Below are 22727 nucleotides of genomic sequence, written 5' to 3'. Positions count from 1 at the left end.
AACTCTTTAAACTGTCTCCCTGATGATTGTTATAATGTTTTTTCATAAGTGACCCATTCCAAGATGGGTCAGTGTATATTAATTGTATATTTTTTAGTTTCAAGGTAAAGAACATATTTAGTATTTAGATTGCGGCTGCTCAAGACACATGACGAGATTCAAGTCTCTCTTGGGAGATTTCGTAAACAAGGATGGTACTATTATTACATATAGAGATAATAGCAAGGGAGCTATAAAAGAATATGGACTCATCAAGTGCAATCATGTTGTGTTCAAGAATGTCTCTTATATGAAGGGTCTTCAGCATAATCTCATTTCACTCAGCCAACTATGTGACGTTGGCTATGAAGTTCTCTTCAACAAGAAAGAATGAAAGGTTGTTGATCAAAAGAATGTTGCATTTCTGACTACAAATCCACATAATGACATTTATGTTTTAGATATGTTTTCTGTTGACGGCTCTCTTCATCGTTGCTTCTTTTCTTGTGCTCAATCTCATCTAAATTGGTTGTGGCACAAGAGGTTATATCATTTAAATTTCAAGAACTTATAAAATATCTCAGGGAATCAGCTTGTAAAATGAATTCCTAATATGCAATTTGTCAAGGATAAGCTGTGATCAACATTTGAAAAGGGAAAGAAAACTAAGTCTTCCTTCAAGCAAAGTTCCTACTCTTCATTAACAAACCTCTTCATCTTCTCTACATAGATCTTTTTGGACTAGTCCTGATTAAGTCAAGAGCTAGGAAGAAGTATACTCTTGTTATTATGGATGAATTCTCAAGATTTGCATGGGTAGTCTTTTTAAGAAAGAAGAGTCATGCCACTAATGAAATCATTTCTCTCATTAAGCAATGAGAAGTTCACTATGATGACAAAGTAAGGAAATTATGTAGCAATCATGGAACTGAATTTAGAAACTCCTCCCTAGAAGGGTTTTGTTCAATCTTAGGAATTTCTCATAACTTCTCTACTATTTGAACTCCCTAAAAACACAGTATTGGAAAGAGAAGAAACATATATCTACTTGAAGTTGGAAGAATTATGGTTGTTGAAGCTGGCCTTCCTTTGGTATTTTTTGGTTTAAGCTATCACCGTAACTTTTTATACCCAAAACCGGTCTATTATTGTCAAGCGTCATGGGAAACATGCCTATGAGCTACTTAATGGAAGGAATCTGTAAATATCTCACTTGCATGTGTTTGGGTGTGTTTGTTCCATCTTGAATCAAACAGATCAACGCTCGAAGTATCAACCTAAAGCTGTTGAAGGGATGTTTCTAGTTTATTCTAATGTATCCGAGGTTTTCAGGGTATTCAATCATTCAAGGAAGAGAATTAAGGAAACAACTCATGTCACTTTTGATGAAGACTCATTGATTCATGATCGGGTTAATCATCCCTTATCAATTTTGAATGAACTTACTTACAACCCTTCAGACCATGTTCATGATTTCTTGCCAAATAAAACTGAGCCTGTTGCTCCCAATGTTGATCAAATCATCAGCTCACAACCTATCTCTGAAGATCAGCCTGTTATCCCTAAAGAAATTGAACCATCTAATCTGGAAGATTCTGCTCAGAGTAATACGAATGAAAGTTTTAATCCTAGAATTCTTCGAGATCATCCTGAATCTCAAATCGTTGGAGATGTAAATTCTGGAATTCTCACTCGTAGTAGAGTTAGTAGCAAATTCTACATGGTTTTGAATTTTTCCACGATGATTGAACCAAAAAATGACATTGACGCTCTAAAATAAGCTGACTGGATCAAAGCTATGCAGGATGAGCTGAATGAATTTGAATATCATCGTGTGTGGACTCTTGTTCCCATGCCTCAAAGAAAAACTATCACTGACACTTGTTAGGTATTCAGAAACAAGATGGATGAAGATGGGATCATCATAAGAAATAGTCTAGACTAGTGGCTCAAGGTTTTTTTCATCTGGAAGGGTTATACTATAATGAAACATTTTCTCTTGTTGCTAGACTTGAAGCAATTCGTCTATTTCTTGCCTTTGCTTCATTCAAGAACTTCAAAGTCTTTCAAATGGACGTTAAGACTGCCTTCTTACATGGAGATTTTAAAGAATAAGTTTTTATAAAGCAACCTCTAGGGATTCAAAATGAAGAGTTTCCAAGTCATGTATATCGTCTTAATAAAGTTGTTTATGGTTTAAAGCATGCACCTAGAGCATGGTATACCATATTGGCGAGCTATCTTCTTGAAAGTGGATACAAAATAGGAAATATTGACAACACCCTTTTCATCAAGCATTTAGGATCTCACATCATTCTTTCTCAAGTGTATGTTGATGTTATCATCTTCAGATCCACTAATGACAAACTAAGGTCAGAATTTGTTTAGATCATCACTAAGAACTTTGAGATGAGCATGATGAGAGAACTAACTTTCTTTTGGGATTGCAAGTTAAACAACTAACTGATGGAATTTTTGTTTGTTAAGCTAAATATATTGCATATATGTTGAAGAAGTATTGTTTCTCTGAATGGAAGTCAGAAAAGACTCTGATGTCCTCATCATCGTCTGTTGGCCCTGATCCAAATTGTGTTGATATGAATGAAACTCTTTATTGAGGAATGATAGAATCTCTGCTCTATATTACTAACAGTCGCCCTGACAATATGTTTGCTACTACATTGTGTGCTCGTTATCAAGGCAGTCCAAAGGAATCTCATATTCTTGCTGTAAAAAAGATTTTTCGCTACTTCAAGCTGGTGGGATACACTTACTCCGATCATGGTGGTTGTGGCATTGATCGTAAAAGTACTTTAGGAGCGACTCAGATTCTTGGAAATAGATTGGTAGGTTGGTCCAACAAAAGGCATACATCAGTAGCTTGTTCTACCAGTGAAGTTGAATTTGTAGACGCTTGAAGGTGTTGTGCTCATATTCTATGGATTCAGAATCAACTCTTGGATTATGGTCTAAATTTCTCAAAGACTCTCATCTGCTGTGAAAACACCAGTGCCATTCAGATGATATAGAATCCAATGCAACATTCCAAGACTATGCACATTGATATACGTCATCACTACTTCATTAGGTTCACCGTTCAAAAGGGAAAACTGGAATTATTCTATATTCCATCCACTGATCAGCTGGCTAAAAAGGCATTGGACGAGAAGACTCTAAACAAATTAATTTCAGATCTTTGCATGCTTTCAATGATTTAATTGTTTTCTAACCCATTTGATTTAACATTGCTTCTGCTTGTTTTTTGAAAAACACAAAAAAAAAGCACAAAAACAAGTGCTTCTTTTATTTTGATTAAAAAAGTTTACATAGTTTGCTTAAGCTATGCTTCTAATGTTTACAACTATTCTCTTTTATCTCTTTCATCTATTTTCAAGTCTATATAAGATGTATCTGCATCTTCTTCCTCCATAGTTTACAAGAGCTGGAGTCATACAGAATGTTTTGAATGCTCTTGATGTTAAGAAAAATAGGGACATTGTGTCCTCTTCTTCTTGATAATACCCTCTTTCTCCTCCACTCATTGTTATGGATACAACCAACAATCACAAATACAAAGAGTCTTGTTTTCATCTACTGACTCATAATCTGATAAAATCTCAAATTCCCTCATGTTGATCTTGTCATCACGATGATTTTCTTTTCTACTTTGTCATGTACCATATCAAATGCACAGATGGTGAACTTTATAGTTCGAGACTGAAACTTGACTCAATGAAATGGAAGTTAAACGACTTCTTGTTGATGAACTAACACCGTTTATGACTCATGTTAATTCCACCTCAATGTGACTGAAACAATCCATTATTTCCTCAATTTCTTCTTACTAAAACTTTACGATTCACTATGCTACACCACACACTGATAAAAGTTTGAAACGTTGTGCCAATGGTTAGTCTATGTATCGTAGACTATCACACGCACCCACCCATTCTTCTCCTTAAATGTTTCTTTAGAATATTATGATTTAGTGTATGATACTAGATGTTGACAAGAATTCAAAAAATTTGTGTCGATGGGTATATCATTGACCGCGTGTCGATGGGTATATCATTGACCGTGATATGTTAGACGCACCTACCCATTGTTTCCCAATAAATCTTCTATTAAGAAGTTAATGATTCACTTTATTAGACATACACTGATAAAACTTCGACACTCTTTGTCGATAGGTATATTTCAAACCAGAATGTATTACATACATCAGACCACTCTTGCCCTTTTCTTCTCATAAAAGTGATTAATGAGTCGACATATGAAACCCCATGCTTATGAGATCTTGCAATACTATGTCGGTGAATGGTAGTTCCAACCTATACTATCAGGTAACATCATCAACTTACTAGATTACAAGCTGCAACCCTGATACACTGATCGTATTTACTAATGATGTCAAAAAGGGGGAGAAACTTGATAAATAAGAAGAACTACAAAGTGTTATTGATCTGAAGACAAGCAAAAGCTAAAGGGGAGCCCAGCTGATTGCTGATATCAACACTCTATCAACTCATTATCTATCCCTATCTGTCTGCTATGAAATTCATATATGCTGCCCTCAACTGCTTGGTAATCAAAAATAGGAAGAGTCATACACTTTCTCAGAGGGAGCATTCGTTAAAGCTAAAAAACTTAGTCATGCATCTTATTCTCTGGGGAGCACGGGCTGAAGAATTTATTGAAGATTAGTTTTGACATCATTAGATAGGGGAGATTGTAAGGTCCCACCTTATGATCTGATGAATCAAACACTTTATAAGTTATCTACCAGCACTAGTGTCTACGTCTACATTAGCGACAATGTCTTAAATATCATCAATATCATCGTATAGATACTTATTCTATGTAACCTTTGTATATTAGGTAATGATATATATATATATATATATATATATATATATATATATATATATATATATATATATATAGGGAAAATGGAATATACATTACAGCCCCACCTAAGCTTAGGTAGTAAACCTCTTGAAAATACATTGTTTTACTATATAAAAATTACATTAATGGATTCACGATTAATACTTCAAGATGTAAATTCAAGATCGATATAATAGGGTTTAGGGTTTAGGTTTAGGGTTTAGGGTTTAGTGTTTAGGGTTTAGGGTTAGCGTTTAGGGTTTAAGGTTCACGGTTTAGGGTTTAGATTTAGGGTTTAGGGTTTAGGCTTATGGTTTAGGGTTTAAATTTAGGGTTTAGGGTTTAGTAACGTTCACTTGCGTGAAGTAATAAATGATAATTGAAGAAAGAAAACAGAGATGGTAAAACAATAATGAAAGAAAGAAATGTTATGGAGGATGATATATTTACCAAGTGAAGCCAAACCGAGGACATTTAGCATGTTAAAACGATATATTTTAGAGGTTTAGTACCTAAGCTTAGGTGGGGCTGTAATGTATATTCCCTATCCCCATATATATATATATATATATATATATATATATATATATATATATATATATATAAGTAAAGAATAGATAGAAGATCTGATATATTTGTTATGAAGATCGATTCTTAGTATAGATTAGATACAATCCCTTCAATCAAGGGATGTACTTGTATAAATTAGTATGTACTCAACATTAGGGTGAAACCCTAATGCGCTCTTCTTGTTGACCGTCTTTGTGACTACCCATTTTCTTGCTGAAAGACAATTTGGAGAATATCTTATGTTCTTTACTTTCTATTATTTATTTGCTTAGTTAATTTGTTTTTGTTCTTTGTACTTGAAGTGTATCCGATCGATAGAAACCTTCAAATTTCTTGTTAAAACTGGTGCCAACTTGTATTATATCAGGCTATAGTTCTCGAGCCGCTTCAAGTTCCATGTACCTCCTACTTGCTTGGTAATTAAAATAAAACTTTTTGTTAACTCATCTTCCTGAGGAATAAGAGACCTTATTCTTGGTGGGTTTATATATTATAATCTAAACAATCTTTTAGAGTATTATACAAATACGTATTTACTAGATTTTAGGATTATAAGCTTTAGTCTAACAACTTTAAATCCTTAAAACATTATGTAAGATAAAGGATGGAGCCTTTGCATAAAAATATTATCAACTCTTTTATCTACTTATTAGTTACTGTTTGTATTAAAGATACAACTAATTGTGATTGAAGTATAATCCCACGAGAAGAAAGGAGGATATTTTTGTTGATTAGTAAGTAAACCATATCAAATAAAGTTTAGTCCAACCTTTATTATCATTTTGGCTTTAGATGGTGTTACAATATTGTATCTTAACTTTATATTTAAAAAAATTAAACAAAGATTTCACAATTATGTTTGAACATGTAAAATAGTTATAACTACTATAATTGTCATTAAATCCGATTGGATATGTTTTGCTAAATCTTAGACATTCATTAGAAAGGAAGTCATACATCATAGTGTATAGCTCCTCAATAATTATTTTCTATACAGTATAGTGAAAATATCATTAGGAATATTTTATATAAATAATATCCACATATGTCAAATAAACTACATTATTATCCTTCAAATATCCCTTCCTTGAAGTTGGAATATGTGTATTTCATTAATCAGCAAAGATAAAAATATCTTTGATGAGTTTGGTATAAAACAAGATTAAGTCAAAAGTGTTTGCGTATAAAAGCTTTTATTTAGAACTCATTTATATTTACTTTATAATTCTAATATGAGATATGTTCTCATATATAACATTTAATCATTTCAGAATATAAATATTCACCTTATAAAAAATGATTTCAGTAAATAATCAAACATTAATAAATTAAGTGGGATATATATCTAGACATGTTGAATTAAAACATACACTCTTTCAAAACAAACTTTATTAAGGTCATTATATTCTAAGCATAAATTTTAAACTAAAATCCGAGAGTGAAATTCCAACTTCCATGTACTCAGCTGCTTACTCTTCTTGAATATCTGCTTACAATTTAAAAATATTATGATAACATTTAAGTACCAATTACTTGAGTTTCATATGAAAAATATAAGTTTTATCTAGTACATACCTGACCTACTAGTCACTCTAGACTTTCTTTTCAAATAAAGGAGTGGATCATCTTTCAAGTATCATGTTTCTTCACAAAAGTAACAAGATCTATCTTTGTGGGACTTATTGGATATATTGGGCCTAAAGGCATTCACTTATAAACTATGATCCTCTTAGATAAAAAAAAAAGGAGATTCTTTTCAATCTTGCATTATTCGATTGTTTGAATTGGATTAAAAGAAAATATCATTGTATTGTAGGAGAATTTGTGTATGTTCTTATATCATCATATATACATCAATATTGTCCAATACTTCTGAGAAGTTAGGAATAACGACTCTTAGTACGATGGTGGAAGCATCTTTAGCATCACAGTGACGCCTTTACCAGGTATCATGTTTATTTCTATTGCTTAAAGTAGGTTGTTTACGAATAGGTCCTTTAAGGGTGTATAATATTCGATTTCTCAAAATATGAACCTGTTTATTGAAATTGTGTATATTGCATGTTATTTGTTTTTCATACTATTGAAGAAATGATGATTCATGGTAATGAGAGTGGATTGTATATATCTACAAAATTTTAACAAAATTCGCTTAGTATTTTAAATATTTAATACTATAACATCCCGATGTGAGGTTCTCCTAAACTTAAGCACGTTAATTCATTTATATTGCATTTTGTCCCAAAGTTCAAGTAATGTGTGCAAAAGGGCCACAAGGGCATTCTTGTAATTAGATGCTTTTGGATTATGCCATGCATACGTGGTGTATGTTGAGTGTACTTGGGCATGCCCTAGTACATTGGGCGTACATCAATGTATGCTTGGCGTACTTGCTAAACAAGGAAACCCTAATTTTTAGAGTTTAGATGGTATTTAAGCATCCTTATGGCCTCATCTCCCTTCACTTTATCAGCCTCCACCCTCTCATTTGTGTTTGAAGCCCTAGTTCTCCTTGAGAATCTATTTCTAGCCTAAAAGTGTGTGTTTGTGTGCTTAGAAGAAGAAGGAAGGAAGCCAAGCTCATCTTTGGAGAGTGAGGCACTTTGGATCTGGGATTTACTCTTTATATACCACTTTTAAACGTATAAAGCGTTCAACTTGATCTTTCAATCATGTAGATCTAGAAATGGGTGTTTTAGTGATACTTTTTGGTTCCAAATGTCTTATCTTGAGCATAGCATGTTTTGGACAATTTAGGTTGTCCTTTCAGATCCTAGAAGGGGTCCTAAGTCATAAAATGAAGTCCCAATGGTTAGTTTCGCTCCATCCATCTTGTAGAAGGTCTTAATGGATTAAGACCATGAGTTGAGAACTTAATGGGCATGTAAAGTCATAAAGTTGGAAAGTTTATGACTGTAGAGTGTATTTGAACCTTGGATCTTAATTATGGATGTAAGTGCTTAAGCCATTAATCACTTATTAAGTTTTGAAGGTTACGAGAGTATACCCCGTGTACTCAGAGTACGCATTGCGTAGAAGGTCAACCACCCTGATGGTGGTCAACTGTGAGGATTTGGAATACGCTCAACATACCTTCAAAGTGCGCCTCGTGTACTCACACTGGGTCAATCCGGTTGGTTGGCTTGGTTGGGTTAACTCAGCTAACTTAATGGGTTTGACCAGTTGACTTTGACCAATTTTGACTTTAAGGGTATTTTGGGAATTTGATGGAATTGGTCATTTGGTGGGAATAGGTTCCGGTTAGAGAGCTTAGATTCGGTGTAACACCTATAAAAATCATGTCAATTTAAAACTTTTTAAATCATTCAAAAACTAATAATTATTACAAAATTGTTTTTAAAATGGTTTCATGTCAGAGTATCCCAGAATCAAATAATAAAAATATAAGGAGGTTCATGATCACACCTTCTTCTTCCTGCAATCATCAATAGTACGTGAAACATAATCAACAACTTTAGGCCAGAAGCTTAGTGAGTTTCCCCAAAATACAAACGTCATACAAACGATAACGATATCATATAAACAAACAGCATGCATAATGAGCCATCAGCCTGAATGGACCATCTCGCAGGGCCATCACTCTATTTGGACCCTTCTCCAAGCCATCGATACGTTTAGAACGCTTCTCAGGGCCTTCACCCTATCCAGACCGCTCGTTGGGCCTTCGGCTTGACTTGTACGCCCTAACCGAGTCTACAGTCTATCCGGTCCGCCCTGGGTGTGTTGGCGCAAGCATAAAGCATGACCACCTCAACCCAACCCTAATCAAACAATCATGTGCACATAAATATCATATGCTAGCTAACATGTACAAATAGTCGTACAGATCTAACAGATCACTAACAACACATCATCCTATATACCAAGATACCGACCTAACCAGTCACTAACATATCATCATCCTCTATACCAGGATACCGACATAACAGGTCACTAAGCATATCATCATCCAATAACCACGATAACATTCCAAAAGAAGGGCCGATATTTGTGCCTTCGACCCTGTTAGTATAGTAAGGACAACTCACTTCACAAGTAGCTCGGGATGATAATGTAAAACTCCGAAAATACAACTCCAACTCAAATATCTACATCCACCAATGATCCACTTCTATAAATTTCAAATTACTAAAATACCCCCAGAAGTCAAACTGGTCAACCCTTTTCAAATTCAAAGTTAACGGTCAAGGTCAACAGTCCATGTTAACCCAACTCGTCAAGTGTAGCTTACTGGCTCATCGAGTTCCTTCATAACTTAAGAAATCATAAAAACCTTATCCGACTCGCCGAGTTTCGAGATAACTCGTTGAGTCCATGTAGTGTCCAGAATGTTAAGAAAACCGTAACCAACTCGCCGAGTTACCTCTCTAACCTACCGAGTTCATGCAAAATCTAGAAAGCGGAAAATCCTCATTCAACTTGTCGAGTTCCTTCAGTCTATTTCTCATTCAGATGCTTTTAAGTGAAACCAAAACTCCAAACTGTAGATCTAGGCTCCTAGGGTGTTGTTATCATGTAAAGTTGCTAACTTTACGTGCATGTAAGGCTCCATGAAACTAAAACACTCATAACTAGACTTAGAATAAGGTTTTGGACATGGAGGAGGGCCAAAGCTTCATAAAGCTTGAGTCTTTATTTCCATATGGGCCTATAGGAGTCCAGATCTGAAACCATGCCCTTATGACAAGCTCAAATCCGAAAGTGACTCCATTTTGCATCAAAATGCCCATATTCCAACGTAAGAAGAGATGTAAGAAATGGAAGGCCAAGGTAAAGACTTTTTACCTTCTACTAGATGCCAAAATGATCAAGATACCAGATCTACAAGCTTCACCTTGTTCCAATCTTCTTAATCTTCAACCCCTTCAACAAATGCACCAAAAACACACATTTAGCCTCTCACACACTCAAGAATAAGGTTTAGATCAATTAGTATTGATTCTATCCGTCAAAAGGTGGTAAGGAGGCTGGAGGAAAGGATTTAAGGTCCTTTAAAAAGGGTGCAAACCCTAAAAATTAGGGTTTTCATCCACAACCTCTACTCGTCGAGTCGGGGTCCTCCAACTCGTCGAGTAGAAGATATAAACCACGCGGGCTGACTAGGTTCGACACGACAAGTTGGAGCCTCCAACTCGTCAAGTTCCCTCAATAAAATGAATAAAAAGCTTTTGAAAACTATACCTGGGATTCAGGATGTTACATTCGGAGTCGAGACCTCATCAGATTCTATTCTGTTTGTGAGGTGACTTTTCTTCACTGTATCTTTGGGTCGAAGGAACCAAGTTTGACCCATTCGATTGTCATGAAAAAGGAGCTATATTTTTCCAGATACGAGGAAAAGATATGGTGTGTAGCATTTTAGAACTAGAATGGAGATGTGGAATCTACGTAAAAGAAGAATCTATGAGTGAAGAATGTGACAAGTACATATCGATGTTACCATGAAACATACCAAAATATTTTGGTCATCAAAGTGCTTCGGAACAAGTTGAGTATGGAAATTTTGATTTAAACACCCCATTTAGAAGAATTGAAAGTCTTGTGCATAGAGTTATTCAATAAGTTATTTCTAGTACCATTGTTCATCACTAGAATAAAGATATTAATGAACTCTATCTCTTGCACTAACTTTTCAAATTTGATGAAGGTGTAAACCTACCCTATTACCTCACGTACTATCTAGGAATACATAGAGGAGGTCCACCCCATAGCAATGTTATTGTTAGAGACCACTTTATAAAAAGGATTGCTAACGCATTTGATGTATTATCAAATAGTGTGCAAATAAGTAGGCAAGGATACGCACCAAAAATCATGGACATGAATTTCCTTTAAATTATTGATGCTTTAAACAAATCCAAGGAATTATAAGGTTAAAGAAGAAAAATGAGGAGAGTGAAGAATAAATGAAAGTGCAAGATAAGTGGAGGTTTAAGCAAGCGAAATGGAGCTAAAAGAAATGAAGAAAAGGAAAATGCAAGGAAACTAAGACTAAAACTAAATGATGATTTGCTAGAGGAAATAACAATGAACAAATGATTAATAGCCTAATTACATAGCATTTGGATGGATTACATATGATCATGGATTGGGTAATATCGAAAATTTTAATGCTAAAAGAAATTGATGACAAACCATTACATAACCCCATAAGTGAAGATGAAGATGATGAAGAAGATGAGCAAATGAGTAAAAAGGAATCTAATGAAGAATAAGTGGAAAATGATTATAAACCAGAAGGAGATCCAAGTGAATATGAAGAATATGAAGAAGATAAAAAGACATATTGGAACAATGAAAAGTTTGAAGAAGAATTGTTGAATGGAGAACATTTAGATTATCTCCAAGATAATGATCCGATGGATTTTTACAATATCACCGATAGTGAAGATTAAAGGAAACAAATGGAATGGGATTTAGTTATTTGTATTAAGTTTTTATTTTTATTTTTATGTATGTTTAAATTTATAGTATTTAATGCAATCCAAGTTTGTTTTTGTTTTTTTCTAACTTTGTTTGAAATTTAGGATGAATATAATCGCTCATCTATGGTAAAGATTATGAAAAGAAGCTATGTGAGAGGACAACCAACTACAAAAAATGTGTAGGTGAATACGGAGTTATGTGTCTGCTTAAAACAAGCCTGTCTATCAACATTTGAAGAATAAAGTATGTTCACTATTCGCAAATCGCACCGAGATTAGAAAATTAACGCCTAGAAAATCAGCCAATTCACGTGTTATATGTCCATGACCAATTTTTGTGCCTTGAATTCCAGATCTCATTAAAATTGGAATCTATAACAAAAACGGATGAATTTCAAGAAAACATGTTTGGTTTCAACAACGATCAATGAACCTCTCACGCATTTCATAGTAAAGAATAAGGAAACTGACAAAAACATAAACTACTAAGCAACCAATCTATCGACTCCACTTTAGGGAAGCTTTATTCTTTTCACTACTCTAAATTTTTACATTTATATAGAACGTGGACATTACATATTTGAATCGTGTCTTAGGAGAGTAATTGAAAGCCTAATATAGGAAATTGATTATAAGATAGAGCTACTAGAATAATAGTGTTAAAATTATTAAAATTTAAAATTTTATATCAACTTATGAAAGATAATTCGAAACAAATTAGAAGGATATATATATATATATATATATATATATATATATATATATATATATATATATATATATATATATATATATATATATATATATATATATATTGGATATGTTATAATATATATGTGGCTTTCTAGATTTAGTGAAATCATGAAACATAAATGTAAACTTATGTGATTTGCGGGATGATATATATTTTGCTTTATTTACTTAAATGTACATCCACCTAAAAATATATTTTAACCAATAAAGTCTGATAGCAAGTTTCTAATTTGGATATAAATAATGGAAAGAAAATTTCCAATTATGAAATATGTGAAATGTGGAAAAATTAAAATTTTTTAGTTGAGCTCAAGAAGAGAAGTGAAGTTGTGGCCTTTACAGTTCGAGATAGTAAACTCTTAAGGATCATTAAGTAGAGTTCTCGTTATATGGATTGTATCAAAAATCATGGACTTCTTTTATTGGCGCTTGGCAGGAGCAATAACACATCCAAAAATCTCTAATAGAAAGTCACGAGATAAAGCTAGTAAATTTGGTATTATATGCAATAAATTATATAAAAGAAACTTATGTACCATGGATTGTGGAAAGTGGTATACTATCTAGAAAAATCATTTTACAATAATATCTATAATATGAGAACTTGATAAAAACCACTTGAGGTTGGAGAACTTTTTAATAAGGGTATATTCGAAGGGATACAAAAGTGCGCATTTTTTATATTAAGTGTTGAGCATTGATGAATATTGTAAATATTTAAAGTTGAGAGAGTTATTAAGATTAGACACATATATGCACATTGAAGCTATGTATAATTGGAAAATTTAAATTAAGGATTATCCATAATAATTGTTGATTGATTAATAGTTATTTGCTTGAGGACAAGCAAAGAGCAAGTGTAGGGTATTTTAATAAATCTTAAATTTTCCATATTTTAATGGATATATTTTATTCTTTTCTGCTTGTTTTTGAAGATATTCGGTACTTAATAGTTATAAATTTGTATATTTCATATTAAATGGATAATGTGTTAAAATGAAAGATATAAAGGCAAATTCTTGAGAAAACTTTGTATCTTGAAGATTAAGAAAATATTTAATTATCGATAATTCCACAATTAATGAAGATTTTGAATATATTTTCTTATATACGCAAATCGTTGTGCAACATTTAATTCTCTCTGTGATGTGTATCAGTTTCCAAATGCTATAAATAGATCATTAACTCCATCCAAAAAAAGAGAATGTAGAATACAAAAAAAATCAGAAGAGGAACAAATTAGAAGGAAGGGGGAGAAGATTTCAAGTGAAGCTTTCGGCCTTTGGTTTACATTATGTTTGAGGTTCTAGTTTGTTTTAGTTATTTATTTTGGTAACATGGAGTGTAATTGTATAATTCAGGGGTTGGGTTGTTGTAGTGGAGGATTTTGGTTGGTATAATAATTAGGATATTGGTATGTTAGCATTTAGGGTTTAGGCCTAAAGCCCTTAGGGTTTAGGATAGGCTAAGGACCCCATACATATCCCTATTCATATGAGGTGTAACACTTAACATTAATCGATCAATTAGTTGTCTTACATGGTATCAAAGATCTAGGTTAAAACCTTACTACTACTACTACTGATCACAACCTGCATCAACCTCCAATATCCATCTCCGATGACATTCTTTCATAGTTGTTGGAGTTGCTTTCATTATACTCCATATTTTTCCCTTTTCTCTCTTCCTAAATAATAAAACAGTCGTAGGCACCAAACTAGAGCTCTTTCATTATCTTCTTTAGTTTCCTCCTCCTAGGATGGCCCCTACCTCCAAGCCTTCTGCTTTCTCCTTAGCTCGCCTCTTCTTCAGATATATTTTTCGATTCATCCGGAATAGGCTACGTCTTCCGCATCTCAAGCCATCTTTCTTTCCCACTACTTTTCTCCAGACTCCTTTGCCGCCGACTCCACAATCATCGTCGCCGCTCCACTCTAATTATACAAAGGAACCACCGTTGGCAGCCGCTTCTTCTATTTCCTTCTTCGATGAGCGGTTGTTGTTAGCCGCCATTGTTAGAGTTCTGCCACTGCCGATGTCGCTATCTTCATTTATGTTTTGTTTTTTGGTAAAATGACATAAATGCCTTATAAATTTTCTAGGGTTTACCCATTTAGTCCTAAAAGTTTTTGTCAGGCATTATGGGTCCCTAAACTAAGATATGACCTGCTCTTTTAGTCCGTGTCAACCTCTAATAGTCGGTTTATTGACCTTTTAGATCAAAAAAACACACATTGTGACCCTGTAAATCCAAATAAAATAAGTTTGGGGATCGATTCGTAACAAATAATGATTCAAGCCATCCAACACTAGGGAAGATGTAAGAGAGATTCAGCTGTCCCAGAAGCTCAACGTTATTTGAAGAAATCCTTTGCAACTCTGGTCCAAAATGGCTACCTATTGTGTTTGGATCTAAAGTGTTTTCCCACACCATGCTTGTGAGGGCGTTAGCGTCTGTTGAGAAAGCAATCTCGCTGATGTCAATTATGGACCCAATTTTACTATAAATATTTTTTTAGTTTTCCTAACTTCATCCCTTTGAAAATACTTGTATGCTTCAAGATTCTTGTTGCTTGGAACCTCATGGGCAAATATCTTATGAAGGTTACACCAATCTGAATTGTTGTCAGAAAATACTACATCTAGGCCTCCATAGGAGATCGCTAAGGTGGCTTTTGATGGATTGCGTTTAGCATATATGTCATCTTGCTCACGGACCACGACCTTTTACTAGGTCAAGTGTATTTATGACGGCATGAAGTTTGCTTCCCAAGTGAAACTTGAAAATGCGTCCGTAAATGTGAGCCATGTTACGAAACTCTTTGTGTAAGTTACGACCAAGAAATGGAAGGTAGCCTACAATTGACAAGGAAAGGGGTCCTGGTGGCAATGATGGTGTACTTGAAGAGCTAGAAGAGTTCCATCTCCGCCATAAAAAAGCAAAGATCATTGCTGAAATGGTAGCAAGTGCAAGAGTACGGTGATCATTGTTGCTGCCCTATAGTTCCCACCACCATAATGAACCCTGGTTGTTGAGTTCTTCCATATTTTAAAATGGTGAATGTGAATACCATCAAACAAAATCGTCTGCATGATTTAAACCCCAAGCAACGGCTTAAATTGTGCTAAATTGATCCCCGAACTTATTTTTTTTGGCTTTATAGCGGCACAATGTGAGTTTTTTTGATCTAAAATGTCACTAAACCGGCTATTACAGGTTAACAGTGACTAAAATAGCAGATCATATCCTAGTTTCGGGACCTATAAAGCCCAAAAAGATACTTTAGGGACTATATGAGTAAACCCTAGAAAGTGTGTAGGTCATTTATGTCATTTTCCCTTTTTTTTTTTTTTTTTTTTTTTTTATGTTTTTTCCAATTTAATCGATTCCTCCCGATCAAACTGCGGATGTGGGGGTGGCGGTGGGGGAGAGGGGATGTTAGTATTTAAGCATTTAGGGTTTACGCCCAAAGCCCTTAGGGTTCAGGTTACTCTAATGACCCCTTATGTATCCCTATTTATATGAGGTTTAACCCATAATATTAATCGATAAATTTATTATCTAACAAGTGGGGCATTTGCATGAACAAAGAATGTTCAAATAATATTGTTAATAGCTTTAACATTGCCCTCGACTTTCCCATTTTGTGAAGAAGTATGATTTCATGGGCATTCAAAAACCATACAATTGGAATGAGATTTTGCAGAATGGCATAGAGTCAAACTTGTTCTCAAATATTATATGGAGACTTCCCTAGCATAGAGTAAAACTTGTTCTCAAATATTGTATGGAGACTTCTGAAGCTTAGAACTAAAAATTGTTTTGTTGATGAATCTATTTTGGCAAGGGGCCAAGCTAGAAGCTATACCTAAAGAAGGTGGTCACTTGACCCACATAAAAAAAAGTAATAGTTATATATAAAATAATTTAGTACCTAGCTTAAGTAAAACATACATATAAAAAAACAAGATTTCTAAAGCACACATTTTATATTTCAATTACCCAAAATCCCAAATGCACAATCTACTTAACATATTATCCAATAAAAGATAGTCCAATACAACTTAAAATTAATTAAATAGTTAATAGAAAATTAAAACAAAAACTGTAACACAAAACAACAATTCACTTAAATAGTAAAGAAAGAATTTCATATTTACCCTTTCTTAAACATTAAAATATCATATTTATCCAGATCAATTTCTAAATATCATATATAACTATTATATACTTCAAAATATCATATTTGCTCGAATTCTAATTTTTTAATATTTTAAATATTCTATAATGATTTTAAATTCGTATTTTATGTTCTAGACTCGTTACTAATCCTAGAAATACCAAAACAAAGACTATGATTTGAAACTTCTAACTAAACCTCACATGTGCATGGACTTTGTTTCTTCCAAATATCTTCAATATTCACTGAGAACTACTTTGCACCTCGCCCTAGTCCTAAACCGAGACTGTGCTATAGGACAAAGCCTACACCGTGCTCTTAAGAATTTTCAACCCTTCGGAATTTTTTGTCTTTTGAAACAAGATTGCATCTCGACATTAATCTCAACATTAAGGCATATAACCAACTTATAAAAGTATATGATTTTGTTAAGTGTAGTTAACAGAATAACTACAAACAAATTAAAAGTGACTATTCAATTTGTTGATTTGTAAAGACAACCTTGGACTAACCTAATTGATACCCTCTAAAAATATGGATTGATAAGTGGGCTAAACAACAAATAACAAAGAAGAACGTAGGTAGACATTGATTAATATAATATAATCATTTGTGTGCAAGATCTAAAACAATATTATGTTAAAAGTATTCTATGAACAACAAAATTTTAAGATGTGCTTATAAATGCATTTTCACATGTTTATATTTTAAAAGCTTTTTAGAACAATTTAGAGTACAATATGTTCAGCATAATTTATATATAAAAGGGTTATGACTATTCATTTGATACATTTTTTGTAAAACATAAAGTTAATGCAACGTGGAATTACCTGCTTACATCAGACAATAGTGGGGCCAATGGTGAATGAAACGATCCCTAGGAATGATACCGAATAAATCTTGCAGTACACACCCCTTATTGGTAACTGTCGTTTGCATTTACTCCCTCCATCCCTACAACAATTTACTCTTTTTAATAAAAAATATTACTATATACATAAATAAATCCAAATTTGGAATTATCATTAGAAAGTAATATGTGTTAATATTGTTAAGTAATTAAGTTGATCATCTCAACACTGATATTATAATAAGGTTTGAATTTAAGACAAAAATACTTCATTTTGAAGTAGTTATATCAGTTACTTTTGAAGTTAACCGGAGTAATTATTATCTAACTGAAATAGAAGAATCTTATTGTCAATATAAAGATAATATTTTATGATTATTATTTTCTGTAATTCATTAATTATACCAATATACTATAATATATTTTTTTAAAATATACATCAAATTTATAACATTAATGTTGTTTTCACAGGTTCTAATTTTTTTTTTTCAGATAATATCAATTTGAAGAGAACTCTATAAGGGATTTTATATAACATTAATTTCCTTTAAAATTTAAAACTAAAACACCAAATACAAATTTAAACAGTCCAAAGAGCACGTGACAGTGGGTCGAGGGGAGTGTCAGCTGAGCATGTGGAGGCTTCACTCATGTTCAAAAGCCAAGAAGGCGGTGGGTCAATGCCACGTGTTGTTTCTTAATTGGATATGTCCCTATTTTAAGCAATATTATTAATGACATTAACTTACATTGGTTTCACTATGCAAATTTTTCTTTATAATATTTTGTTATAGTTTTATAGTTTTCCTTTTTCTTGAACGTGGAAGCACGTGTCTTGCTCTAGTCACGTGATTTGGGGTGGGAGGCACGTGCATATCTCACGTGGAAGTTGGTGAATGGAGAGTTGAAGGTGAGGACCTTTATATTCTATGCAATGGAGTATCCCTCTTTATGTATATGAATATATAGTGAATTAAAGGGTCTTTTTAACACCTTTTACCTCATTATAAATTATATCATACATGGTCTTAACAGCTTTGAATGCAGTTTTTCAAATCATATGAAAAAGACGTATGTTTATTGCCTTTAATTTCTTTGATGATAGAATTGTGATAAGGATGATAGCATCTTGGATATTCAATAGGTTAAAACGAATCCGTAGGGGGGTTCTTGATTGTGCTTATGCTTATGACCAATCCCTTATCGTGTCAGGAAGGCATCATGAAAATAAGCTTGATAGTTCCAAACACTACGAAGCGTATAAGTCATTTAAAGTTTGTGAGATGCATATCATGGCCCATAAAATATTAGGTAAATGATACAAAAAACACTATTTTTACACAGAAATTCGATTTTGACATCATGTTTTTTTTATGTTAATTTTGACACTGTGTTTTCCAGTTTGTTACAATTCTGACCACTTGACCGGTTAACCAGATTGCATACTGACGTGGCATGATGGCGTGTCAGTTTTGATGACGTGGCATGCTGACATGATATGCTGACGTGTCAAAATTGAATTTTTTTTCTCACAAAAATCACTAAGTTTCATTTTTTTTTTCCGATTTTGATACTAAATTTAATTTTTTCTTTCAACTTTAACACTATGTTTTTTTGTTCCAAATCGAACATCATTTTTTCCAATTTTGTTCAATGTTGACAATTTTCTATTTGAAAGCGTATAAATATTTTTTTTAATACATTTAAACCGTATAAATATGTTTTTTTTTTTTTCATTTAAAAACCATAGTTTTGTATAAATACATTTTATTTTTACACTCAAACCATATTTTTATGTATAAATATGTATTAGTTATATAAAAATTGTACTTTATATTAAATATGCAAATTTAAAATGTGTTTGGAGGTTTGGAAGCGTGTAGTCGATCAAAACTCGGATATCAAGTTTGCAACCCACCAAATTTTTACACCTTATTAGACGCTTATGGTTAGTTTGATTCTCATTATATAACTAATGCTTTGAATGTAAGAAAAAAACATCTTGTATTTAAATAAAAATATGGTTTTTAAAAGAAAAAAAATGTTTATACGGTTTAAAATGTAATAAAAAAAATATATTTATACGGTTTCAAATGGAAAATATACAAAATTGAATAAAATTTGATAAATGATGTTCAATTGGAACAAAAAAACATAGTGTCAAAATTGAAATAAAAAATTAAACTTAGCGTCAAAATCGAAAAAAATAAAAACTTAGTGTTTTTTGTGGAAAAAATCAATTTTGACACGTCAGCATGTCACGTCATCATGTCATGTCAGCATGTAACCTGGTTAACCGGTCAAGTGGTCAGAATTGTAACAAATTGGAAAACACAGTGTTAAAATTGACACAAAAAAAAAACACGGTATCAAAATCGAATTTCTGTATAAAAAGAGTGTTTTTTGTATCATTTACCCTAAAATCTTTACAAGTTAATCATTATTAGTTTTTTCCATTATCGATATCTGTCATCATAAAAGATATACATGTTCACAATATCCTTTTAAATGTGTGTTGGATCAGTATTGCAGTTGAGGTTTTATTTTTATTTTTATTTTATTTTATTATATATATATATATATATATATATATATATATATATATATATATATATATATATATATATATATATTTATGGAGTATTTATAATACACCCTTGTTAAGAAAGCAATAAAAGAAAATGAGAAAAACGACATAAAGAATTTACATTTGATGTGACATATATCCACAGGAAAAAAACATGACGAATCTTCTAATACTTGGGTTGTTTTTAAATTGATGCATTTGAATTTAAAATCGTTAGCTACGAATACATTTAACCGAAAATTATACACACACACACGGAATAACTATAAAGTTCCAATTTCACAATATAAATTTTTGATTTTTAAATAAGGTAAAGTCATCAGCATAAACCACGTTGATAAAATCATATGTTCCAAAAGACAATCATCTAAATCACAGTATCAAAAAAACACGAATTCATAAAATGTTGAAGATGTCGATGAGAGTGTACAGGCATGCTTTTGTCTTTCCCCGATCCTCATAAGCACCTAAACAATTTAAATCCACAATTGTAAGTCAAAACTTAGTGAGTTCCCCAAAATATGACATATACCACAGCACAACTAAAACATTTCAACCCCAAGTCCTCAGCGACTCAAATACAACATATTTGGGTCTTTAGTGACCCCGAGTCATCAGCGACTGAATTACAGCATGTCCAAGCCCTAAGCGACCCCAAGTCATCAATCATCAGTGACTCGATTTCAGAATTTTAGCATACAACAATAGTCAAACACATCAAAAGATACAATCCAATCATAGCAAACAAGAGATAAATAATATAATAAGGAAACTCACCTCACAAATAAACTGAACAACCACCACCACACGTGAATACTAACATGCCGGTCTCACACACCATCTAGACATTAAATCTAAGGTTAGCCTCATCTATGACCTAAAACCCTAAAGTTTGACCCAAGGTCAAACTTAATCAAAAGTCAATAAGTCAATATTTTGGTCAAAAATGTGCCATGCTTTCTCTTGGGTGCCCTCTGCCCACTAAAGGACACACCAATCGGGTTTTTGAGCTAAAACAAGCGTGCTCCTGAAAACTCTATAAGTGCATCGTGCCAAATAAAAACGTGTCGCACACAGGTTTATTTCACTAGGTAATTTGACTTAGTCCATTAAGTCAGAATTCCATCTTTCAGATCTAAACTCTAAGAATGTTCAAGTGGATAAAGTTTCCAACTTTATTATTAAATTCTCCCAAAACTCAAAAGATTCAAAATTTAGAACTCAAAATGACCTAAATCATCCACTACACTTGCATAGGTTAATAAACAAGCATCAATACACAATTTCCCTAGTCCAACAAGTCAAAGGAGCATTCCATAAAGCTCAAAAGGTATTTAAGTTATCTCAACATCAAAACACAAACTCCATGGGACCACAAAATGATAAATATAACAAATAACAAGATCTATGAAACCAATAAGCAAGTTAGAAGCTTTTTACTCATAATGGTCCATAAATAAAGCAAACTTGATGGATATATACTTGATCCCTTCACCAAAACAATTTGCAAACAACTTGATCTTTAAGCTTTACACCAAATCAAGAGAAATAAGATTCTAAAAGAGATTTTAAGCTCAAAATAAGAGGAGAGACGTTAGGGTTTCTGAAAATATGCTCTAGGGGTGAGGTATATCATAAATGATCCAACCCTACAAGATTAAGTGTGTTTAAATAGCCCAAAAAAACTGAAAATTTTCGTTCAACCCGTTGTTTCAGAGTAAACCATATGTATTTATTTTATTTTTAATTTAGACCAAAAGTCGTATTATATTGATGGGGTGTTCACTAACGGGACTTGAATGTTATAAATTTTGGAAATCGGGAGTTAAAGGGGCTATAGAGTAAATTATGGATTTAATTTGAAAATGAATTGAGGGGGAGGGATTAAAAGTGTAAAAAATGGATTAATGTTTGAAAGATAAGGAGGACCTAAACCCGCTCCCCCTCCACCCTCTTGCTTCTCAGCTACAGCCGTATAAAACGCTAACCATAATTTTAAATGTAGTCGCCACCTTATTCTCCATCCGCCGCCAGCATTTTCCTTGGCTTTCCAATCGGTTGGAGACCACTGTCAACCTTGCTGCTACAGATGAAGAGGTTGGGGTTGAATATCGAGACCTGAGAGAGAGTATCACAAGATTAAGTCAGGGTCGTGGCTGCAACCGTACTTCTGTTTCTCCGGTCGTCATTTACCACCCCGAAGGAGGCTGTTGTGGGTACATTTGTGTGTGTGTGTGTGTGTTTCACATGTATGTGTGTACTACAATGTTGTTGCTTATTCTATATGTGTTGTTGGACAGAACACCGAGTAGAAAACCACTATGGCAGCCAACCATGTTGTTATCACTCTGTTGCTTTCTGTCGCGTTAGGTGGTTGTGTGCATGTAGTAATATGTGTATGTGTTTGTTCTGCGCAAATAACGTAAGAGGTGCTGGTTACTGGATTTTTTACTCGAAAATTACCACCAGCACTG

This window comes from Lactuca saligna, chromosome 1 (genome assembly GCF_052625555.1).
Source record: "Lactuca saligna cultivar CGN05327 chromosome 1, ASM5262555v1, whole genome shotgun sequence".
NCBI classification, from domain to species: domain Eukaryota; kingdom Viridiplantae; phylum Streptophyta; class Magnoliopsida; order Asterales; family Asteraceae; genus Lactuca; species Lactuca saligna.
Note: the sequence above shows the minus strand (reverse complement) of the source record.